Source organism: Corvus brachyrhynchos, unplaced genomic scaffold (assembly GCF_000691975.1).
Source record: "Corvus brachyrhynchos isolate BGI_N302 unplaced genomic scaffold, ASM69197v1 scaffold14, whole genome shotgun sequence".
NCBI lineage: Eukaryota > Metazoa > Chordata > Aves > Passeriformes > Corvidae > Corvus > Corvus brachyrhynchos.
This window is the reverse complement of record NW_008239110.1, coordinates 7,004,178-7,011,411: the sequence shown is the minus strand read 5'-3', so window position 1 is coordinate 7,011,411 and position 7,234 is coordinate 7,004,178. Positions and strand designations below refer to the sequence as shown.

Here is a 7,234-nt window from a genome sequence, read left to right as displayed (position 1 = left end):
GTGCTGAGCGAGCCGCTCCCGCCTGGGTCACGGAATCACAGTCAATCAGGGAGAGGAAGGGGCAGCGGAGGTTAAATGATTTGCTAAGAAGCTGTTTGTTAAAAACAACGCATAGAGCTTGCTCAACACTTATTGTGCCTACCAAAGCAGAATGAGAAGATATAAGACTATTGATAAAGAGAAGGAATCTTGATCAAAAATCCTGTTCTCGAACCTAAAACTAAGTTAAACCAGCCTTGAAGTTTGGAGTTGGGACATAAAGAGCAGGCGCAGGGAAGCAAGGTGAAAAGTTCAGAATGAGACTGTCTGCTTCATCTGAGGAGGACTCTTACTTCATCCCGGAGACCCCTGCCCACGACCACCAGACGACACTGCGCAACAGCAACGCCGATGTAAGTGACATTTGGGCTCATTATAATATGAGGCGAGGCTAGGCGGGGCTAGGCAATGAATATGTATAGCCGTATTGGGAAACAATGACTATGGAGCTTGTAACCCGATATATACCAAGCTGAATGCAGCTGTCAGCACGCATGACTTTGGAGGAATTATCCCCCATGCGTCCCAGCGCTGGAATAAACATACCTACTTTACTACTTATTTCAGTAGTGGAGTCTTTTCCGCATATCAACAGAATCCATTCGATTGGAACCTCGGAGATCATCGAGTCCAACCTATGACCTAACATCACCATGTCGACTAGACCATGGCACTAAGTGCCACGTCCAGTCTTTCTCAAAAACCTCCAGGGACGGTGACTCCACCACCTCCCTCGGCAGCATATTCCAATATCTAATCCCCATTTCTGTGGAGAAATCCCTCCTGATGTCCAACCTAAACTTCCCCTAGCACAGCTTGAGGCTTTGTCTTCTCATCCTGTCACTGGTTGCCTGGGAGAAGAGGCCAACCCTCACCTGTCTAAAACCTCCTTTTGGGAAGTTATAGAAAGGAGCCTGAGCCTCCTTTTCTCCAGGCTAAACAACCCCAGATTCCTCAGCTGCTGCTCACAGGACTTCTGCTCCAGACCCTTCACCAGCTTCATTGCCCTTCTCTGGACTCGCTCCAGCCCCTCAATGTCCTTCTTGTAGTGAGGGGCCCAGAACTGGACACAGGATTTGACGTGCAGCATTACCAGGGCTGATCACTGTGCAGGTGACAGACTGTACAAGTACACCGGTACAGGGACAATCACTGCCCCTGGTCCTGCTGGCCGCGCTATTGCTGATACAGGCCAGCATGCCATTGTCCTTCTTGGCCACCTGGACGCACACTGGCTCATGTTCAGCTGCTGTTGACCAGCACCCCCAGGTCCTTTGCTGGTCCCTGGCTCCTTCCCCCTCTCTTTGTCCCCCAAACTTTGCTGCAGTCAGTGGGGGAGCCCCTGAGGAGCCCACCTGCCTGCCTGCCCCAGGGCCGCACTCCCTACACAGCTGCTCCAGCCACTCAGTACAAATCCACTTTCCAGACCCACCTGGAGCCGCACACAACACCTTACAGCCCTACCCGTGCACTCCAGTTTCCAAACAACTTTCTTGTCCACCTCAACATGAGGAAGAGCTTCTTTACACTGCGGGTGGCAGAGCACTGGAACAGGCTGCTCAGCAAGGTTGTGGATTCTCCCTCCCTGGAGGCATTCAAAACCTACCTGGATGCATTCCTGTGTCACCTGCTCTAGGTGACCTAGACTAGGTGGACTAAGTGATCTCCAGAGGTCCCTTCCAACCCTAACTATTCAGTGATTCTGTCATTTGTATTGTGCTGCACCATGCCTGTATTGGGTGCCACAGCTGTCCTCAGGGAGTTTTGGCAACTGAATTTGCATTTGTTGATAATTTCTATCTTGTGCTATTTGCTTTTGTCGCTAAAAACATGGACCATAAAATACTAAGGACAGATATTTGTAAAATATTAAGGACAAATATCCCTGGCCAGAGTTACAACCTATCTGTACATCAGCAGTATCAGTTTTATGTCTATCAGTATCACTTTTATGTTGAAATGCAACAACAAGACACGTTAACATAGAGGCAGATTTCTCTGGAGATAATGCAAACCCTAGAGGCTGATTTAGTCTCGGTGTCTGCTTAGCACACAGCAAACCCTGTCTTTGGTATCAGTTCAGATGCCCACATGCGATTCCTGAGAACTCCTCGGGAGAATGCTGACCACCTTCCTCCTTTGGTACCTGACTGCCTTATCCAAGCACCTCCAATGCAACTACAAAGTTCTTTTGACAAAAAGGCACAATGCAAAAAATCTTCACTCCAAGGGAAGGGCACCGGCACTCGGGAATCACTAACCATAACACTCACCTCTTCATTGGCCGGCCCGTCATTCCTATCAGAAATGCACCCAAAGGTCAGGATGGGGCTTCAGGAGATGTTGCCTGAAGAGTGTATTGTGCAAGAAATAGATAACAAAGTGCCTGTTCCTGGTAAAGTACAAAGGAAGTGCTTAAACTGACTTTCGGTTTTGCAATGTCAGGATTCCTATCTCTTATTCTAGCATTAAATTTCTGTGCAACATGGGAAAGTGAGCACGTAGGTTTCACAGATTATCAATGAACTTTTTTTTTTACAAAAGTATTGGAAAATGTTGCTTTAGGGAACTATAGAACAGCTTGCAAACAAAAGTTGATTATATCCTGAATAGTATTGCTAATTCTAAAAATAATGTTTATGATCTCGAAAATATTAGCAGTGATTGAAGTTACACTCTAACACGTTCAGCTGTTTAAAATACGTAGTTTCTCCAGACACATCTTCAGCACTATATACCTAATTAAGTAGTGAATTAAAGTGCCTATTTATCACATCCTAAAAGAGCTGTTTTCAGTGCATTTTCTTTCATCTTTCCTCTATTGGGCATTTATTGGTTTTGACTCATTCCAGCATATTATAGCTATCAACACCTGTGCCCATTTAGGAATGAATTCCAGTACAAATCATAGTGAATTGAATAGACATCTCAAAGATGCATCACAATTGTTGCAATATATTTAGAAACTCAAACAAGGAAACAAACAAATTCTGTAAAAGTGATTTAAATAACAAATAAGTTATCTTTATAAACAGCTTATCTCCTTGAGAACAAAGAATAAACAAGGCAACAAGAGCTGGGTTTTCTTCCATTATTAACTCAGATCACAATATGAATGGGTGAAATGTCAAGAATAATTGAAGAAAATGACAGTATAATCTTCAGCAAAAACATCTGATTTATTGAAACTGTCACTGGTTTTTTCTTAACCTTGCTATGCAAGGCAGCATAGAAAAACTTCTCATTTGGATCTATTCGGACATCTTCTATCTAAATGAATAAACCCTCTGCAATGCTATGAACCTTCTCTACACTGGCCAACTAAAATGTCACCATGCACTGGATTGCACATCCCAGGAACTCACTGTCCTTCGGCTGTAAGCACTTGGTAAAACCAAGGTTTGGTGTTAACCTAAACAAACAGGACTTTCAAGTACGTTTCTGTAGATTACCATGGTTTATGTCCTGTAACAGGTACAGATCCATTCTGTGGTACATTTGTACCCTTCATTTCCTGTACCTGTGCCTTTGCTCACCTTCAAAAATGTGGCATTGAAACTGTATAGAAATTAATTTGTCACTTGTTCAACCCTGCTGCATTATTACTCTGCCAGCTAGCCAAAAGTGGCCCGTAACAGGAATAAAACAGGAATAAAAATGAGGGATAAAATCAAAGCACTCCAGATGTCTCCTCTGGCTTCTAGTGGTATGACTGCACTGCTTTTAGAAATTTGGACGTGCTGAACCCTATGGGGATGGATGTGTCCAAGAGTCTTTGGGTCTCTGCCAGAACCATTTTGAGTTTCTGCACAAGGAAGGCTGGATTTACCTGACTGCAAGGCTCCAGGATATTCCCACCATGGGAAATATCTTTGGTTCTCAAACACAAAGGTACTTTTGATATAGAACTGACCATTCAGCCTACTCTACAAAAATGGATTTTGCAGGTAGTTTTCATCAACACAGTTTCCATCAAAACTCATTTTCCTGGGATTATGTCGAAGCACTTGGGGGTAGTCTTGATATTAACCTCATCTATTTTGAGACAGTGAAATATGCTGTTAAAAATCTACATTGCTTATAAAGCCTCAGGTTAATAAAGCCACATAAATGTTCCCAAAATTATGGACTTAGAGCCATTTTCACTATCTGTTTACAGTTTGCATCTCAGTCAGCTCAAATAGCTCGATGTGTTAGAAATTCACTGCAGTATTTCAGCTACCCAGGCACTACTCAGTATCTCTCAGAATAGGAGTTCACAGTATAGGTATGTATATATAAATGTAGATATTACAAATTATGTTTAGAAGCTTAATATTATCTTGCAGGCAGGAGCACAATGCAGACATTTAAACATCATATTTCAAAGCACTGGCAGCTACTGCAGGGATCAGGAAGTCATTTTTCCACACAAGGCATTTCACAATTAGTTCAGTGCCTTGTGGGTTCTGCCTTATGCTGAGTCAGCATTCCCCACAAGTTCTGACAAAATATGCCTGTGCTGTCAAAAATGTGCTAACCTGAGCACTTGTCAGAAAGGCTGGAGAGTCCTGACTGGATAATGGAGAGATTCTGTTTCCTTTCCTGTTAAATGTGACTCTTTCTTTTGAAAAACAAAGAAAATAACCAAAAACTACTGGAGAAATATTACTATACAAAATTCCAGAAGTAATCATCCATTAATACTGCTTCTATGGGTCCTTGCTGTGAGACTCGGATATCCATTTTGCCAGTTGAAGTTATGCCAGAAAATCTTTGTGTCACAGTTGAATAAACAAGGTGTAATAACAAATCAGTGAGTACCTGATTGTTAAAGAATTTAGGTTCACTAGGATTTTCAGTGATGTCACAGAATATGCTGATTTGGAAGGGACCCAGAAGGATCATCGAGTTCAACTCTAAATGCTTTGAACCTATAAACACAGCTGACCTCTCTCCCTCCAGATTTGAAATTTAGCCCAAAGTGCATGTCGGAAACAGAATTAAAAATTTCTTTTCTGAGTTAATGCTCACCTTCACGCTGAGAAAAGAACCTTTCTAGCAAGAAGAAACAACTACAGACAGTATAACTCAAGTCTCATGATCACAAAAAAAATCTGGAACACAATTCAAAGCAAACAAATGCATTTTCTGAGGGTTGGAAGGAAACAAAGAGGCCCACAGGACTCTGCTATTCCCCTACCTTCATTCCTTCTCCGTGCCTCATTAGCCAGTGTGGCATTTATGCTTTCACGTGATGTACGGGGGGCACTAGTCATGAAGCTGGACGTCTTCCCCTTCGTCTCCCAGGTCAGACGAGTTATATTCAACTTCAATGGAAAAAACAGAGAGGGGACACCTTATCGAATCACCTTTATATACCTTTATATACCATTATATACCTTTATATACCAATGCTGTTGACAAGTGGGCACTAAAACAGTCACTCTCTGTAGCCTCCACAAGGCTCTCCACCACCAGTCATCCCTGATAGGAAAAGCAGACAAAATAATGGTGCTGAGATGGTGTGCTGTGAGAAAAGCATTCAACTTAAGCCTCACTCTTAATATCTACCCAGCTTGAGAACATATTCTTTATTCATCACAGACTCAGCAACTTCCCAAATGCACAGCAGTGGACATGTTTTTGTTGCTTTGAACAGATAATGAAACCAGGCTTGGCCAGGAGACAGAAAACATAGTTAAGACACCAGTGCTCAGTTTCTTTTTCACATTTGCAGTGAGATGTGGCAGCACAGGTTGTGTAACAAACAAAAGCTTTTCCAGATGCATATGTGGTCTCAGTAGAATTAATGAGTTTTTTCTTGCCTTGCTGCATGACCAGTTTAATAACTAGTATAACTCAGGTAAAGCTCCCCTTCACTCCTGCTTTGTAAAACTTTTGTCAGCTTCATTTCTGTTTATAATTATAAAGCGAATTATAAAGTTGGCAGCTATTAGTGGAAAGAAAGGAAGGTGCACTAGTAAGTGGGAGAAATAACACTGAAGGAGTGATGACAAGGAAATTCACAGCAAAGTTACCAAGCAAACCACCCATCATATACTGGTTATACGGATGAACTATTTTTGTACCTTGGGATCATCTCTACTTTCTGATTACCTTTTTATTAACATAGACAACAGCTAACTAAATTCGCCAGAGTTAACTTTGTGTCTCTCAGATACGATTTGTGGGCAGCCTGCCATTTTACCCATTGCCCACACAGATTTTTGGAAAAAAATATCAATAGTTTTCACACAGTCTCATTCTACCTGGATAGTAAAGGAACATCACTAGAACTCTTTCGTAAGAAAAGAAGGAAGGAAAATGATATATGCATTTAATCATTGGAGGGGTACTTTTAACAGGTATTAAAAAAATCTGGAAGTCCTCCAAGATGTTAGAGTAATTTATAAATAATAGTGGATTCATAAAATTTCTATTCACTGAGGTTTTAGGTGCATCAAGAGGACAAATACTGCACTACTTTGGGAAATGTTTCTTTTATTGTAACACACAATCAGATAATGAGAAATAAAGACCTTATGTCTTGGAAGGGGACAATTCTGTCACCTCTGCTTCTCCCTTTCTCTCATTTTCTTTCTTTCTTTCTTTCTTTCTTTCTTTCTTTCTTTCTTTCTTTCTTTCTTTCGTTATTTTAATAATTCACTCTGTAAACACAATTTTCCTTTCCTATCCTTCATGAACTCTTCAGCTTTGCAAGCTATGGGGACATAAAATCTGGTCTCATTAGTAATATTATTATTAAATATGTATCATTTGTTAAAATTGCAGTAAGTTTTAAAAGGGTAAGACTACTACAAGCAACACCGTCACCTTGATTGCAGCTTGGGTTAGTGACTTAAGACTTTGTTTTCAACACAAATCTTTTGGTGGGCATCTCCTCCAGCCTACGTTTGCACTGGGCTGATTCCTTTTGCTTAACACCTTGCATATACAGCGTTTCCTACCCAGCCTTTTCATTCCCCGAAGGATGGGAATCTGGGAAAAACTCCCCGCAACTCCACCACCGCCCCCACACCCGGCCGAGGGGGCAGGCGGGCCCTACAAACCCGCTCTCTCGGCCAGAGCGCCGCGCCCCCAGTGCCTGCCGGGATGTGTAGTTCAGAACGCGGGCGACCGCGCCAGGCGTTAGGGAGCGATGCGGCCCTCGAGAACTACATTGCCCAGCGTGCCTTGCCCGCGCGCGCGGGCG

General features: G+C 42.5%; 1 pseudogene; it reads right to left on the bottom strand.

Moving 5' to 3' along the window:
• Window positions 1–699: 699 nt before the first annotated feature.
• LOC108447976 overlaps window positions 700–7,234 on the bottom strand; it is a 6,931-nt pseudogene continuing 396 nt past the window's right edge.